The 19,280-nt window shown below is 32.8% G+C and overlaps 1 protein-coding gene across 19 annotated transcripts in view; it reads left to right on the forward strand.

Annotated features, from left to right (window-relative positions):
- TRIQK (triple QxxK/R motif containing) overlaps window positions 1-19,280 on the forward strand; it is a 94,085-nt gene that overhangs the window by 44,942 nt on the left and 29,863 nt on the right. The window lies entirely within an intron of this gene.

The raw sequence follows: 19,280 nt of genomic DNA on the forward strand, positions 1-19,280 counted from the left end.
CAAAGTTTAGTAAATTAGAAATTGGTTAGAAGCAAAAAAGTTAACTTACCCTTTCCCATCCTGTACCCTCTCTTTTTACATGTTCCTACTCATTCCCACCCATTCCCACTTCTTTGGAAATAAAAAAATAACAATTAATAAAAAACCTCTTCTAAAACACTGAAGGATAAACAGAGAAGTTACAATAGAAATCAGAAAAAAAAGTAGAAATTATTGATACCAAAAGAGTATATACCTATTTTATAAATGTGATATATAAGGTGCACTCCATAAAGGTATTTCTGTAAAACAAAAGAGATGCAAAATGAAAAGAATATTTACAATGTATATAACCAATTAAAGATTTATATGTAGAAAAATAAAGTCCTGCTGTAAATAAATAAGGTAGTCTGGAAACCCAATAGTAAAATAGGTACAAAACATAAAGAGGCAATTCATGAAAGAGGAACTCTGAATAAACAAAATAAATACAAAACAAACAACTATTACAATAAAAAAATGAAATCAAAAGAGCCTTATAAAATGATCTAACTCATCTAACTGGTAGTCAGATAAAAGCAAATTAAAAAAAAGTATTTCTAACTGATTAAATTTCCTGAGGGATGGTTTATGATGTTTGATATTTTTTTGGTATATTCCACCTTCCTTCACTTACAGGATACCTAATGAATAAATAGTGTGGGTTGTTGTTTATGTGTTTAAACAGGACTGACTTATCAGATTAAAGTCTCTGATCAAATAGGATATGCTAACCACATAAAGAAGAGCCATATCAGGGATCAATTCACAATTCAACTCTTAAATATACAATTCTTAGAATTTTGACAAGCGTACATACCTGTGTAACCAGAAACGCCAATCAAAATAGAAACATTTACATTTTCTCAGGTAATTCTTCATATCTGCTTCCAGTCAGTCTCTACCCACCTCCATATGCAACCACTGTTCTGATTTCTATCACCATGGATGAATTTTTTCTAAAAAAAAAAAAAAAGCCCTGCAAAGTTTGTTATTGAAATTTTTATCTAATAATCAATTTTGGAGAATAGGCATTAAAATCTAAAGTCTTCTGTATTACAAACATGGCATATCTTTCTTTTATTTAGTTCTATTCATATTTATTAGAGCCAAGGAAGGGTGAGACAAAGTAATATAATTGTGAGGCCTCATCCCTGTTCTTATACTAAATTGTTCAGAGGGTGCTGTGATATGCATTATATTCCTATACAAAGTTCTCTTTCCTGTTTTACTTCCTCTTGAAAATATTAGCTCCACAAGATCCACCTGTCTCAGAAGGTTCTTTGGAGAGTCATGAGAAGTGTCAGACCAGTTTGTAAACTACAGTGTTGCATGGATATGAGTTATCCTGTGTGTACTTTTTTTTTTTTTAAAGATTTTATTTATTTATTTGACAGAGAGAGAGATAGCGAGAGCAGGAACACAAGCAGGGGGAGCAGGAGAGGGAGAAGCAGGCTTCCCGCCGAGCAGGGAGCCCAATGTGGGACTCGATCCCAGGACCCTGGGATCATGACCTGAGCCGAAGGCAGACGCTTAACGACGGAGCCACCCAGGCGCCCCTGTGTGTACTTTGCAAATACAGTAATCATAATCTAAAACAATATATTAAAAGAATGATGATATACTTTGTTCACTACTTTTAAGGATAATGCACTGCAGTCTTAAGGTTCTTATGCATATACTATAGAATATTATGATATATGTAGGTTTTTGTAAAGACAGAGAAATGAAATAGAAAAGATACTGACTAGTTAATTAATACAAACTAATTAATTAAGATATTAACTAATTCAAGGATTTTCTCAAGGAAGCATTATCTGATTTTCCGTATCAGAGTTAGAAAGTACCACAAGCCTGAGCTCATACTAATGATGATAGATCTATCACTGGCACTGTCTCCCTTAAATGGAGTCCTATGCAGATGTTTCCCAGATTTGATAAAAAATGTGAGGAGGGAATAAATCAGCCATAATTATCTTGAAGAGATACGTCAGTATTGGTGGTAAAAAAAAAAGAAATATAAATAGCAAATAAAATGAGTATCGTAGTGGGTTTTTTTACTATTAAAGTTATTGATAAGCTAATTTAATTGCTAGTTAATAAACATTCACAAGGAATAGTGGTATTACATATGTGCAGTGTCCTCTTGTTATGAAATCTCACTTATTTATATAATTTTTGTATGGTCAGTCAGTAACTATATTTGTTTGGCAATACCAGTGCCGTGTTTTGAATAATGATTTTTTTTTTAAAGATTTTATTTATTTATTTGAGAGAGAGAGAGAGAGCACATGAGAGGGGGGAGGGCCAGAGGGAGAAGCAGATTCCCCGCTGAGCAGGGAGCCCAATGCAGGACTTGATCCTGGGACTCCAGGATCATGACCTGAGCCGAAGGCAGTCACTTAACCAACTGAGCCACCCAAGCGCCCTTGAATAATGATTTTAATATCACTGTTTAATATTTATCTTCTGGTAAAAGTTTTGCCTTTTCAATTATGTACTAAATGACAATGATTAATGGCTTTTAATAAAAGCTTTCTTTACAATATTCTTTGCTCAGGTAAGAATCAAATGGGCAGATGCTGTGACTGAAAACACCTTGTAGATACAGAATCCTCACATTAAATGGACACTGTTTTGATTACTATAGCATGATCTTGAAATGTGTAGTGAAGATGAAATACCTTCTCGATTTCAAGGCAATGTACCTAAGAAAAACAATATTCTGAAACATTGCTGGCTTAAAGGGGAAATAAGTTGGTTTGGGTCTTTTCATTTCTTCAGATATAATATTGTAAAAATAGAGAGTAAGATTGCCTAATATTACATGTATTATTCTAGAGATAAATTATTTCAAGATTGGAAGAGAATTTTAAAAACTGCTTTGACATAATTAAGATATTTTTAAGTATATGTTATTAAGTATATCAGGCCAAATAATATTTATATGTATTAGGTAAACCATTATAAAAATATAACTAATTTACTTGTAAATCTCTATTTTCTTATGTAATAAAAGTTGATAACAATTATTAAGCATCTTGTGCCAGGCATATCTTATTTTATCTTCACAGTAGTCCTGTAAAAAAGCAACTACTATTATATAACTCCATTATATAGATCAGGAAGACTTGGCACAGATGGGTTAAAGAATTTTCCCAAGGTTCCACAATTGGTAGGAGGTAGATCCAGGACTCAATTCCAAGAAATTGACCACATAATCCCTTCACTATACTACTTTTTTGGAGTTGAAGACTATATTAGGTACTGGCAGATGCAAAGATAATTAGGCCACAATATTTGAGTTCATGGAATTGACAGTATAAATAGCACTTTGGCTGTCAGGAGAGTCTGAGGTACCTCTCTCTGCTCCTAATTTAGAAAGACCAAATTATGATGCTTCCATTTCTTAATTCTCTATTTTTTAAAACTAAGACATTATTATTATAGTTTTTTCAGTCAAAGCTCATACAATTGTATACATATTTACCACTTACCCTGCTCTTAATTCTCATTTACATCCCAGACCTTAAATCTGAAATCATGTTCTTTGTGCCCGATGAACATTTTTTAGAATTTCTTAGAGTGTATGTCTACTTGTGGCAAGTTCTGTTTCTTTCTTTTATGATATTAACCTACCATTTTTAAAAGTTTTTATTGAAATTCCAGTTAGTTAACATACATTGTAATATTAGTTTTAGGTGTACAATTTAGTGATTTAATACTTCCCATGCAATGCCCAGTGCTCATCACAGCAAGTGTACTCATTAACTCCCATCACCTATTTAACCCATCCCCCCACCCACTTCTTGCTGGTAACCATGTTTGTTCTCTATAGTTGAGTCTTGTTTCTTGGTTTCCCCCCCTCTCATTTTGTTTTTTAAATTCCAACATCAGTGAAATCATATGGTATTTGTCTTTCTCTGATTGACTTATTTTGCTTAGCATAATACCCTCTAGCTCTATCCACATCATTACAAATGGCAAGATTTCTGAGTGAGTAATATTCCATCGTGTGTGTGTGTGTGTGTGTGTGTACATAATGGAAATGGAATTTCCTTTGGAAAAATGTCTATTCATGTCTCTGCCCATTTCTTAACTGGATTATTTATTATTTGGGTGTTGAGTTTGATAAGTTCTTTATAGATTTTAGGTACTAACCCTTTAGCTGACATGTCATTTGCATATCAAATTCTCCCATTCCATAGGTTGCCTCTTAGTTTTGTTGATTGCTTCCTTCTCTGTGCAGAAGCTTTTTATCTAGATTAAGTCCTAATAGTTCAGTTTTGCTTTTCTTCCCCTTGTCTCCAGAGACGTGTCTAGTAAGAAGTTGCTACAGCCAATGTCAAAGAGGTTGCTGCCTGTGTTCTTCTCTAGGATTTTGATGGTTTAGGTCTTTTCATCCATTTTGAATTTATTTTTGTGTATGGTATAAGAAAGTAGTCCAGTTTCATTCTTCTGCATATTACTGTCCAGTTTCCCCACTACCATTTGTTGAAGAGACTGTCTTTTTTTTTTCCACTGGATATTTTTTCCTGCTTTGTTAAAGATTAGTTGACCATATAGTTATGGGTCCATTTTTGGGTTTTCTGTTCTGTTCCACTGATCTATGTGTCTGTTTTTGTGACAGTACCATACTGTCTTGTAATATAGCTTGAAGTCTCAAATTGTCATGCTTCAAGATTGCTTTGGCTGTTTGGGTCTCTTGTGGTTTCATACAAATTGTAGGATTGTTGTTCTAGCTCTGCGAAAAATGCTGGTGGTGTTTTGATAGGGATTGCATTAGATGTTTAGATTGCTTTAGGTAGTATAAACATTTCAACAATATTTGTTCTTCTAATCCATGAGCATGGAATTTTTTTTTATTTCTTTGTATCCTCTTCAATTACTTTCATAGTGTTCTATAGTTTTCAGAGTACAGATCTTTTACCTCTTTGGTTAGGTTTATTCCTAGATATCTTCTGGGTTTTGGTGCAATTGTAAAGGGGCTCAATTCCTTGTTTTCTCTTTCTGTTGCTTCATTATTGGTGTATAGAAATGCAACAGATTATTTTGTATCCTGTGACATTCTTGAATTTGTGTGTCAGTTCTAGCAATTTTTTGGTGGAATCTTCCCGGTTTTCTACATAGAATATCATGTTGTCTGCAAATAGTGAAAGTTTGACTCTCCTTTGCCTATTTGGATGCCTTTTATTTCTTTTTGCAGTCTGATTGCTGAAGCTAGGACTTCCAGTGCTATGCTAAATAACAATGGTGAGAGTGGACATCCCTTTCTTGTTCCTGACTGTAGAGGAAAAGCTCTCATTTTTTCCCCATTGAGGATGATGTTTGCTGTGGGTCTTTTGTATATGGCCTTTATGTTGTTTAGGTATGTTCCCTCTATATCTACTTTATGGAGAGGTTTTTTTTTTTTTTTAATCAAGAATGGATACTGCACTTTGTCAAATGCTTTTTCTGCATTTATTGAGAAGATTATATGGTTCTTATCTTTTCTCTTATTAATGTGGTGTATCACACTGATTTGTGGACACTGAACCTTCCTTGCAGCCGAGGAATAAATCCCACTTGATCTTGGTGAATGATTCCTTTAATGTACTGTTGGATTCAATTTGCTAGTATCTTGTTGAGACTTTTTGCATCCATGTTCATCATGCATATTGGCCTGTAATTCTCCTTTTTTGTGGGGTCTTTGTCTGGTTTTGGGATCAAGGTAATGCTGGCCTCGTAGAATGAGTTTGGAAGTTTTCCTTCCATTTCTGTTTTTTGGAACAGTTTGAGAAGAATATTAATTCTTCTTTCAATGTTTGCTAGAATTTCCCTGGAAAGTCATCTGGCCCTGGACTTTTGTTTGTTGGGAGATTTTTTTATGACTGATCCAATTTCTTTGCTGGTTATGGGGACATACCATTATTTTTGAAATATGTCTTCTCTGGTTATAGAATTCTCAATTGGCAGGTTTTTGTTTTTATTTCATTGTGTGTTCTTTCAACACATGAAAATATTTCTCCACTGCATTTTGGCTATGATTTTTTGTCACTGGGAAGTCAATCTAAATGTTGCTTCTTTAAAGATAATCTTTTCTTTTGTACCTCCTTTTAAAATTTTGTGTCTTTGGATTTCTGTAGTTTCACTATGATGAGTTTAGGTATAGATTTGACTTAATTTATACTACTTGAGGTATTGTTATTGTAATGGTATATGTTACTGTAGATTCGTTTCTTTAATATGTTCTAGAAAATTCTTAGCCATTGTTTCCTCAAAATATTACTCCAGTTTTCTTCCTCTTCTCTCCTTTTGGGAAATACCAGAAATTTTGTTGCTGTGTAATAGGATGTGTGCATTTTTAACTGCTAAATTGTTCTCCAAAATGGTCATACTATTCTATAGTCCTATAAGCAAAGTGTTGTCTATTTCTCCATATCTTTTTGTTACCATTAGACTTAAATTTTTGCTAATCTCATGTACATGAAATTGTATTCATTCTTATTTTAGTTTTCATTGTGTTGCTTACTAAGGTTAAACATCTCATATATTTATTGATCTTTTGATTTCTCTTTTGTGAATGTATTGCTGCTCATATATCTTTCCTTTTTTTAGTGAGTGGACATTTAACTGCTCTTTCTTTCTTTCTTTTTTATCTGTTAATATATCTATAGTTTCTGGAATGAATTTGGGTTAACACATTTTGTGATAAAGTTGAATGAAATCTATTGAGTTGTTTTTCTCTCACTGTATTGAGTTCTTTATCTATATTGATAATAATCCTCTGTTACTTATTCCATTATTAAACTTGCTTATTGCTTTGGTAATACTTTACTTTTTTATTTTTATTTTTATTTTTTTATTTTTTTTTTAAAGATTTTATTTCTTTATTTGGGAGAGAGAGAATGAGAGAGAAAGCACATGAGAGCGGGGAGGGTCAGAGGGAGAAGCAGACTCCCCGCCAAGCAGGGAGCCCGATGCGGGACTCGATCCAGGGACTCCAGGATCATGACCTGAGCCGAAGGCAGCCGCTTAACCAACTGAGCCACCTAGGCGCCTAATACTTTACTTTTTTAATTACTACAGCTTTATAATATGTCTTGACAAATGGTAGAACAAATCCTCTCCCCTCGTTGTTTTTAAAACTTGACTCAATTATTTTTGGTCCTTTATCCTCTTTGTGAATTTTAAAATTAACTTTATATAGTCATGAAAAAAGGCCATTGGTAGTCATCTTGGAATTATAGTGGATTTATAGATTACTTTGGGAAGAATTTATGTCTTTATATATGAAATTTGTATCAATAACATATAGGTGGTAAATTGGATAAATTTTCATTATTTTCTTTATTAAGTTGTTGAATTTTCTGAGTTAAACAGAAATGATACTTCAATTTTTGCTATTATTGTGACTAGATCTTGTAAAATTATATTTTGTAATTGGTTGTTGCTGCTATATAAACATGCTACTGAATTTTAATTATTAATTTTATGTTAAGCAACATGAGTACATTTTCTTATTAGTTGTAATAATTTGTAATTTCTCTTTGATTTTCTATATAGTTTTCTAATAGGTATACTTATAAAAATTTTTAATTCTTGCATTTAATCTTTTGTATCTTGTTATGTTGTGTTTTTCAATTGGAAATAGAGATATTCATATTCTATTCCTAACTTTAAAGAAAATGCTTCAATCATTTTGCCATTATGTGTGATGTTAGTTCTAGGTTTTTGGTACATACTTGTTGTTGAGCTAAGGAAATTCCCCTTTGTTCTTAGTTTATCATGAGATTTTTTTTCCTTTTTTAAAGTAATGTAGTTTGTTGAATTTTATTGAAGATTTTTTCTATCAGAAGAATATTATTTGTCAAATTATATTAATAGATTTTCTAGACTATCTTTTCATTGCTGACATAAATCTTACTTTGTTTTCATTTCTTAAAAATACACAGTTGATTTCAGTTTACTGGTATTTTATGACTTTTTATACATTAACTTTTATGAATGAAGTTGGCATATGTCTCTCCATTCTCTTACCATCTTTGTTCAGTTTTAGTTTGACTGTCATACAAGATTTCTATAATGAATTAGAGATATACCCTTTTATATACTCTTAGATAGGTTATACAAATTTGGAAATACCACTTTCTAGAATGTTTCTAAAAGTCCCTAGCAAACCCCTGTCTGGTGCTTTTTATTTGAGTGGATCTTTAATGATTTTCTCTCTTATTTTTTATCACTTAATAGATCTATATTTTTTAGCCACTCTAGGTAACATATTCAGTGATGAAGTTGAATGAAAAAATTTCAAATGTATTCATAAAGTTGTGTGTAAATTTTTTTAGTATTTTTAAAATATAACTATATTTCTGTTTTTAGTTGATGTTATTTAACTTTATCTTTTCTCTTTATTAATATTAACTGAGATGTCTCTCTCTCTGTCTTCCTGCCTTCCCTTCTTCTCCTACTCCCCCCCTTCGTCTCCCTTTCCTCCTCCTCCTTCTTCCTTTTCCTCTTCTTCCTCTTCATTTTCTTCCTCTTCTTGAATTCCTCAAATTTTATTTGTGATATATTTGACTTAATGAAATCTAAAGTCTATTAATATCTTTATTTATCCAAAACAATATAAAGATGTTTAACTCTCTATATGATTACTCTTTCATGTTGCTCATGTTATTGTGTATATTACTTTATTTTCTCTTGTTTTTAACAGCACAAACTCAATTATTATAGCTATTATTTTTTTAGTTTCAGTCACCAGTAATTACTTAGATCTAACTCCATATTTGCTGTTTTTACTTTTTATATTTCACATCTGCCTTCTGGTGAAGTTCCCTTGTTACTTTTGCCTTCATGCAAATATCTATTAGTGGGAAAATTTCTTGGTCTCTGTTTATAAAACAGTATTGTTATGTTGTACTTATACTTGAATTATAGTGTAGCTGGGTACATAATTTTAGGTCGATATTATTTGAAAATACTGTTTTATTCATTTCCTGTTTCTGGTGTTTCTGATGAGACATCTTCTAATAATATAATTGTCACTTCTCTTAATTGTCATTCCTGTTTTTAAAATTTTTCCTTTTATCTTAACTGTTTTTCAGCTTTAATTTAATGCAAATGCTTATTTTTATTTAGTAAAAAGAAAAAAAATACTTGAAATTTGGTGTGCTCCTTCATCCTAAAGATTCTTGTCTTTCTTAAGTCCTGGAAGGACATCAATATCTGATTTTCTTTGTCTTTTGAATAATGGGTTTCTCTTTAATTTCTCCTTCTAGATTTACTATTATATATAAATTGGGTCTTCATATTACAACATTTGTATCTCTTAAAATCATAGTTATATATTTTCTCTCTTTAAATTTCTATTGCTGGGAAGCCTGGGTAGCTTAGTTGGTTAAGTGTCTGCTTTTGGCTCAGGTCATGATCCTAAGGTCCTGGGATTGAGTCCCACATTGGGCTCTTTGCTCAGTGGGGAGCCTGCTTCTCCCTCTGCCTGTAGCTCCCCTTGCTTGTGCGTGTTCTCTCTCTCTCTCTATCTGATAAATAAATAAATAAAATCTTTAAAAAAATAAATTTCTATTGTATGTGGGTTTGTTATTTCTCCAACTTATCTTCCTTTTGATTAAAATTTACAAATTCTTTTTCTTTCTCAATCATTTATTTACTACTATGTTTAACTTGCATCCATGGATATATAATTTCAATGACCTTTTGTCATGTGTAAAAGATCAATTTAATCACTTTAAAAATCATTCTTTTTTGTTCTGTTTTTTTCCTCTTTAATTATTTTATATAACCAATTTTATATATTCTTTCAGATTCTTCCACTATTCCTTCTTATGGTACCAGCTTTCCCATTTGTTATATTGGTTTATTGTACCTCATGCTATTTTCTTTTTCTTTCTTTCTTTCTTTTTTTCCGTCCTTTTATGGTTTATTCCCCCCTCCGTGTGTGTGTGTGTGTGTGTGTATTCATCTTCAACAGAGGGTCATTTGTTTTTATTTCTGTTTTCTCCCTCTGTAGGGAGTTCAAGCAGTCTGAATTGTGAGATATTCTTACAGAACAGTGTTTAATGTACTTCCTGACAGTAGGGACTTTTTGACCATTATTCTAGACTTATTTCTTGGCCAAAGATTCTTGCAATTTGGACCTCACACCTTCTTTTTAGGTCTGACAGCTTAAGATTTATATTTCTCACAGGTGACACATCTTTTCTCCACACCCAGAACTTAGAGGAAGTAGAAACATTCCTTGCTATTTCTCCAAATAAGTACGGTGTCTTTTTTGTATGGTTTGGTCAGTCCTTTGAGGATCTCAATTTTATCCATATGTTTCAGTTTTATCTCCTTTCTCAGGGCAGCGCTGCCCATGCCTGGGCCTTAAAAACCAATGTGAAATCCTCTTGACATCTACAACCAGGCCCTGGTTTTAGATGTACCACCCCCCACCTCCGCACCCAAGGCTATTAGGATATCAGCTAGAACTAGCTGTTTTGCTTTGAGTTTTATCTTTGTTCCTGCCATTTGAACATTTCCATTTTTCCTTTTATTATCATGTATGTTTGTATGTATATGTAAATATGTATACATTCAATATTTATAGCTTCATAGGATGGGGTTTTTACTACTGTTTCTATGTGTTTATATCAAAGAAGTGTCCACCTCAGTTCTGTCTACAATATTTTCAGAACTGGGTCTTTTGAGCATTTTATTGGCTGATAGCATATACCACTTCCTTCCTTGTTTCAAGTATATATATATATATATTATTTGTACCTACTGGGATTTAAACATTCTTGAAGATGAAGCTTTATCTAATTTTATTTTGCATCCCTGATGATCACCTCTAATGACAGAAGGTACTTATAAATATTCAATAAAAAAATCTCCTTAATTCTAAGGTAAATTCTTTATAGTCTTTGTTTAATCTACTCTGTTCATATTAGTCTTTGTTTTTTTTTCTTTTTTTTTGTTCATATTAGTCTTAAGTGTTCTATTATATCTCTTGAAATGAGTATCTTTAACTTGAAAACTTACTGAAATATGCTGTTACTTAATTTTTCTGCAAGTTTGTGTTTTATCTTCCCTGTGATACTTTTTTGATGTTTTCTATTGATTTTTTATCTTTGTATCCCCAAGGATACATTACACATAGCAGTTACTTAAAAAATTATTTGCTTGCTTGTTTGTTTTGGCTAGGTGCAAACTAAAGTTTGATATGCTTTATGATATCTTCTATTTAACTACATTTCTCTCCATATCTAAGTTGTTGCTTGGTCAGCATTTTTAATATGATTTTCTGAGAAATTAGTTTATATCTCATAAATAACTTGTTGGTTTGTATTTCTAGCAAGCCAAAGCATGGTACTTGTTTCTTAGTACTTAATGTGATATTAAGTGATGGTGGGTTCTCTGCAGTGTATGATTAATATCAAGCTGTTTTGTCCAAGTATTTAAAAAATGGGTTTGAGTTGCCTTTATAACACAATTTTTAAAGTTTGCATGAGTTTATATTTTTAAGGATTAATTTACCTATTTCCTCTCCTTAGTTCAAATATCCATAAATAATTTTGAGAAAAATACTTTTTGTAAATTTTACATCATTTTGTATGACTGGCTAAATACAAAAATGTACTATACCAGTGATAATCCCCTGGATCTGTATTCTTTATCTGTATTTTATAGTGTTTCTGGTTTTGTGATAAGTTTTTAATCTACTTGATTAACGTTTAAATTATTTTTTTGCCTGTGATAATGCTGTTTCTGATTTTATTCATCTTGTTGCTATCAAAATGCTGATCATGTTTATTGACATAGTTACTGGAGTTTGCTATAGGATTCCATAGGAAAGACTATAGACCCTTGCTTTTGTAATGAGTTTTCCACAGTTATTTGTAGTTTATAATATAGTAACTAAAATTTGTGTTCATATGGCAGGGAAATTACTTTATATGCCAAATTATATTGCTCTTTTCTATGTAATACAAGTAATATGGTATGGTAATACCATATGGTAATCATATGGTAAGATGAGAAAAGTAAGATTTCAAATAGTGTTTTGCTTTTCGAAGAAGAGGGGAGGATTTAAAACAGTTGATGAGAAATTATTCTAAAAATGTTGAAGGAAATATAAGTCTTTACTTTGATTAACAAATATTATTATTTGTCAGTATTTTTGGCATGCTGTAAATAACTCATCTTCCAATAATTCGTTTGAGTAATTAAATTTAGATTGCAAATTTTTCTTTTCAAATATTTTGACTCTTATCTCTTTGCTTTTCTATTGTATCTTAATTGGTGTGGTCTCTATAAATGGACAATAAATTATATATCTTTGTTATAGAGATCAGACAGTGAATAGAACTTGGTATTCATCCCAGACAGAATTATGATTGAATGTATTTGCAAGATTAAAGCACTGAATTTACTTTTTTCTAATTAAAGGCAATTAAAAATTTCCAGACACAAATAAAAGACAATGAATTGAGGAATAAGTGTAGGAGCAAGTCCATTTGCAGGTGAAAAGATGTGCCTTTGAAGCAGAACCAGCTGTATTTTCATTGAAAGAATATCAGTTTAGGAAGCTTTTCTGCATGTGCTTGCTTGATAGCATAATGTACTCATAAGCAGCTTATGCAGTATTCAGAAAATAACAGTGCATTAATTTTTAAAGCAGCAAAGGCAGAGGAAGAGCAGTACTGCCACATGATGATAATGAGTGTGGCTAGTGTAATGTCGACTGTTGAGAAAGAAAAAAACAGCAAGCTTCTGAAAAATGAACATTTATAAAACAATAACCAGATATTCACATGATAATGAGCTTAGACAGCAATATCAACAAAGGGCAAAGATGCAGTCTTGTTTCTGGACAAAGTAAAGGAATTGAAAAGCAAAAAGCCAAAAGCAGTTAAGTAATCTATTCTTTCATTAAACTAAGAAAACTCAGTGAAACTATGGCATAGTTAAAGCCATGTCTTTAAATATGAAATAATTTATGACATAAAATAGGTTTTTATGTTGAATTAAATAGAGCATATAAATTATTCTATTCTTTTCTAAATTAGTGTAATATGAAGAACAGTATATGACAATATTAAGGTACCAAAATATTTATGATTTTTATTAAGTATGTTTTTGTACTACTTGTGATTTTTTATAGAAATTGTGCCCATGCTAGAGTTAAATGTATTTTAACATACTGAATAAGAAAGGAAACTTTAACACAGATAATAGCTACTGATTAGAAATTATAACTGAAAATAACTTTTTAAATTATTCTATTTCTTTTTTTTTTTTAAAGATTTTATTTATTTATTTGACAGAGAGAGACACAGCGAGAGAGGGAACACAAGCAGGGGGAGTGGGAGAGGGAGAAGCAGGCTCTCCTCCGAGCAGGGAGCCCAATGCGGGGCTCGATCCCGGGACCCTGGGATCATGACCTGAGCCGAAGGCAGACGCTTAACGACTGAGCCACCCAGACGCCCCAAATTATTCTATTTCAAAAGCAGATACTACACAGATTGTCTGCAAAGTATATATAAATAAAAATTATGAATATGTGTGGAGTCATCTTTACTAACAAAAAATCCAGGTGTAATTCAAAAATTATTTTGCATCAATGTTTACTTTTTAGTTATGATTTTGCTTTTACTTGATATTCATAACCCCTGTTTAAGACTTGGAGCAAGAAATTCTGTTGATTACGTACCATTAGTTTTCAAGTATATATTTTCAATCTATATTTGACAGGAGAAACAGAGACAGGCTAGTTTGATTTGTTAAAGTTGCTGGAATTTGGAACTAGACACATATTATTAGGTGAATCTTACTCCTCTGTAATTGGAAGAAACTTGATAATTTTTTTGACTTTAAGAATGATTAAAATGATCCCAAGGTAAAGTATCCATACCGCTTTGCTTTTCATTTTGTAAAAATGTGAACCAGAGCAGGAAATAGCTATGATTCTAAGAGTGAAAAAAGAAATACAAACTGGTGGTGGCAACTCCTTCAGAGTCAAGATTGGAGTTCAAGTCAATCTCAACTGAACTCATTCTTCTCTTATCTCCTAGAATAAGTAAAAAATCCATTAATCTCTTGCTCTCTCTCCCTCTCCCTCCACCCATCTTATTTTCACATTATTTCAGGTTGGATTTCTGCCCTTTATCATTAAAATAATCTTGAAAGGATCCAGCAACTACCCACATATTTTCCAACCAAGCCTGGGACTACTGTTCTCTAAGTCCAGGATCTTCAATGATATATATATATATATATATATATCATGGATATATATTATATATATGTAATATATTCAGGTTACCATTCTCAGTTCTCTAGCTGGTTGTAGTAGTTGTAATTTAAGACTACCTCCTTCAAAATTCATTCTGGATCTTGTCCCTAGCAAGCATCATAGTTTGATGAGCCCTTTGTCTTTAGTGTGTAGCCCACATCTTTATTCCTGAAGGTTCTAGGTGATTCTTCTATTTATAAAGTTATATAGAAATGTCATGAAATTTTATTATTGGTCATAATAATAATGAGATTACCTCAGGAGTTCCCTAACATCTTTCCATAATTCTTTTGGCCTTCACTATGTATTAACAAATCATTTTGTCCTTGATAACCAACATCAATTACCCCAGCCGATACTGTGATTCTCCATGTTGCCTGTTTACCTATAGGCATAAATAATCCAAACTGACCAGGTGGCAGATTCGATATCCAGTTCAGGAAAACTAATATTATGCCTTTCTTAAGTTACCTCTTTTCCTAAGTAAAATGCACAAGAAAATGTACTACTCAAACTTTGGCCACTGGGAGGATTTCCTTTATAGGTTGTATTTTAGAGGATAGCAGTCTACTTCCAGCTGGTGTCAGCATGTTATAAAGAACCATCTATAAACATTTTTTTTTTTTTTACTGCTAAAATGGTACACCCAATTTTATGGTTTGTTGAATTAGATAACCTCCAATTCATAACTGGTAGCTCTGGCCAGATGGTCCCTGAGTCTTATGACCAGGTAGTCAGTCTCCATCAGAGCTTGGTAGCAATCCAGGAATTGTTTCTTAGCAGCTGTTACCTGCTGAAGGATGTATGGCACTGTTCCAAAACCCTAGAGACTGCCACTTCTTTTTGGGGGGGACCTGCTAAAGGCTTATTTCTATGTCACAGCTAAAAGCACTTCAAGCTTCATTTATTCTGCCATGTCTAAGAGGTAGAGTAGCTTGCACAGCAATCTACTGGAGAACCTTTTGTGTCCCATGCCCCACACAACACTAGCTGCTTTTCAGGTTCTCTACATATATAAAATATGTATGCAGATTTTAAAAACACAATTATAGTATGGGCAACCATATATCCATCATCCAGGTTAAAAATTAGATGTATACCAGTACCTTAGAACCCTATTTATGTCTCTTCTCAATGGCAGCACTCTCTAAGCCTCTGAGAGATAAACCACTATCTTGATTTTGTAATAATTCTGTTTATGAGTTTTCCACCTAGATATGTGTCAAACAATCTATTGGTTTGTTTTTGAATTTTATATAAATGAAATCATACCATATATGTTGTTATGTAATTTGCTCCTATTGAACATCATGTTTTAGAGTTTTATTCTTATTTATGAAATTTGATAATAGTTTATTCATGCTTTATGCTTTATAGCATTTCATTGTATGTGTATACTGGTATTTTTCTGTCTTTCTCCTGGTTTTGACATTGGATCATTCTGTTTCTTTTTTTCTATGAATGTTATTATAAGCATTCATTGCACATTTTTGGACATGTCTGTTCTTTGGTCATACGTACAAGAGTTTCTCTCTAATATATACCTAGCAGAAGAATGTTGGCTCATAGATCATAGAAGAATGTTATTAAGTAAGCTGGTAAGTTAGACCTATGTACCTTTATTAATGGTAGATATAGTGTGAAGTACAGCAAGTTGGACTTTTCTTCTTGGAAACAATCCTGACATGCTCTAAACCAGTGGACCTCCATGAATCAGATTTAGATGGCAAGTTTCTGTATTTAACAGAATATTCTCTCATCTCCCTCTTATCCATGTATTTGAATGAGGCATCTCAGGCAGTTTTCATGTCTTCTCCAAGCCTTACATCGTATCATTGTTATTGTGATATATTGTGTGGTAGTGAGCCAGTTAAATTCTCTTGGACTGAGACCATAGCACTGAGATAGACAGTTGTTCTAGTTCTTGAGCAGGACTATAAGTATACTGCTGTCCTCTTCCAGTAAAGGCAGATAGTCTCTTGTACCTGTGATTAGAACCTAGAAAAAAGCATTGGCTAGCATAGTTAGCTATTTGTGACCATGTATAAAGGACTTTTATATTCTGCTACTGTAAGAACAATAAGAAAATTCTACCATAAGTTTGAATTTAATATAGTGCTCAGTTAGTCTCTCAAGACCAACTAGCCACAGTGAGAAAATAAATAGGTCTCTGGAAATAAACAGTGTGACTGTATATTTAGTTTTGATGATATAGTGAATCTCTGAAACTTTTCCAGGAATGTACATTCCCTTTGATTTATCATTTTAGTAAGGAAGGGGAGTAATATTTCTACCTCACTTTTACTTTCAAAATAGCTCTCACAGCACATATCAGGGAACCAAGCTGAAGATCCTGCCTATCATTTTAACCCATACACCCGGAAACGGTCAGTGTTCATAGGGTCTGTTCTGGACCTCTGAGCCTACCATCAGGAATACAACTTTTTAATTTTAAATTTACTTTATTTTTTTAATTGAGTAAATTTGGCATGTGACATTGTATAAGTTTAAGGTATACGATGTATTACTTTGATACATTTATGTATTATGATTGCTGATGTAACAGAATTTATCATACAAAGTATAACATTTTTGTCTATATTCATTATACTGTGCATTAGATCTCTATGGCTTATTTATTACTTTTTTTTAAAAAGATTTTATTTATTTGACAGAGAGAGACACAGCGAGACAGGGAACACAAGCAGGGGGAGTGGGAGAGGGAGAAGCAGGCTTCCCGCTGAGCAGGGAACCTGATGGGTCTCGATCCCAGGACTCTGGGATCATGACCTGAGCAGAAGGCAAGACGCTTAACGACTGAGCCACCCAGATGCCCCTTATTTATACTTGCTACAAGTTTATACTCTTAAACAGCATCACTCCTTTCCCTCTCCTCCACTCATCCCCTGGTAGCTACCATTCTACTGTTTTTTTTTTTAAACAGGTTTGACTTTTTTAGATTCCACATATAAGTGATGTCATACAGTATTTGTCACCTCTATCTGACTTACTTGATTTAGCATAATGTTCTCAAGACCCATACATGTTATGTATAGCAAATGGGAAGATATTGTTGTTTCTCATAGCTGAACAATATTCCATTGTGTATATTTACCACATCTTTTTTAATTCATTTATCCATTGATGGGCATTCAGGTTGTTTTCATATCTTGGCTGTTGTGACTAATGCTCTGATAAACATGGGAATGAGTATATCTCATTGAAATCATGATTTCATTTTTTGGGTATATAACCAGAAGAGGAATTGCTGGATCATGTGATACATCTTTTTTTTTTTTTTTAATTTTTGAGAACCCTTCATATTGTTTTTCATAGTGGTTGGAACAATTTACGTTACCACCAAAAATGTATAAGGGTTCTCTTTCACCACATTTTTAAAAAAATTTTTACTCCAGTGTAGTTAACATACAGTGTTATATTAATTTCAGGTTTATAGTATAGTGATTCAACAATTCCATATATTACTCAGTGCTTATCAAAATGAGAGTACTCTTAATTCCTTTCACCACATTCTTGCCAGCTCCTGTGGTCTCTTGTCTTTCTGGTTATAGCAATTCTAACAAGCATGAGGTGATAGTTCATAGTTGTTTTTGTTTGCATTTCCCTGATTAGTGATGTTGAGCATCTTTTCATGTGTCTGTTGGCCATTTTGATGTTCTCTTTGGAAAAATTTTTATTTAGTTCTGCCCAATTTTTATTGGATTGTTTGGGGGTTTTGTTATTAAGTTGGCTGGGTTCTTTATATATTTTGGAATTAACCCATTATCCAATATATAGTTTGCAAAAATTTTCTTCCACTCTATAGTTTGTCATTTCATCTCATTTCTTTTGCCATGCAGAAGCTTTTTTTTTTTAAGGTTTATCTATTTGACACAGAGAGAGAGAGAGAACAAGTAGGGGGAGCAGGCAGAGGAAGAGGGAAGAGGAAGAGGGAGAAGCACGCTCCTTGCTGAGCAGCGAGTCCAATGTGGGGCTCAATCCCAAGACCCTGGGATCATGATCTGAGAGCCAAAGGCAGATGCTTAACCGACTGAGCCACCAGGTGCTCCTGTGTAGAAGCTCTTGATTAATGTAGACACATTTGTTGAGTTTTGCTTTCATTGTTTGTGTTTTGGTATTATGTTAAAAAAAAATCATTGTCAAGGCCAATATTGACAAATATCTTCCCTAAGTTTTCTTCTACAGTTTTATAGTGTCAAGTCTTACGTTTAAGTCTTTGATCCATTTTGAGTTAATTTTTGTGAGTGCTGTAAGATAGGGGTCCAATTTTATTGTTCTGCATATGTTTCTCTGGTTTTCTCAGCACCATTTGTTGAAGAAACTATCCTTTCCATATTGAGTATTCTAGGCATATACTAGTTGACCAAATACACTGAGATTTAATTCTGGGCTCTCTATTCTTTTCCATTGGTTGATGTGTCTGTTTTTGTGCCAGTATCATACTGTTTTTATTACTGTGGCTTTATACTACAATTTGAAATTGGGAAGCATGATGCCTCTGGCTTTGTTCTTTTTTCTCAGGACTGCTTTAGCTATTTAGGGTCTTCTGTGGTTCCACACAAATTTTAGGACTTTTTTCTTCTATTTCTGTGAAGAATGCTTTGGTGTTTTGATAAGGATTGCATTAAATCTGTAGATGGCTTTAGGTAGTATGGCCATTTTAACAATATTAATTCTTCTGATCCATGCATGGGATGTCTTTCCATTTGTTTGTGTCTTCTTCAGTTTCTTTCAGCCAAGTCTTATAATTTTCATCGTATAGCTATTTTACTTCTTTGCTTAAGTATATTCCTAAGTATTTTATTGTTTTGATGCTGTTGTGAATGGGATAGTTTTCTTTTTCTCAGATGCATCATAATTAGTGTAAAGAAATGCAATTGATTTCTGTACGTTGATTTTGTATCCTGCCACTTTACTAAAGTTGTTGATTCTACATATAAGATTGTATCATCAGCAAATAGAGAGT

The sequence above is a fragment of the Mirounga angustirostris genome, unplaced genomic scaffold (assembly GCF_029215605.1).
Source record: "Mirounga angustirostris isolate CCGP_5_RB_7025 unplaced genomic scaffold, mMirAng1.0.hap1 SCAF_4, whole genome shotgun sequence".
NCBI lineage: Eukaryota > Metazoa > Chordata > Mammalia > Carnivora > Phocidae > Mirounga > Mirounga angustirostris.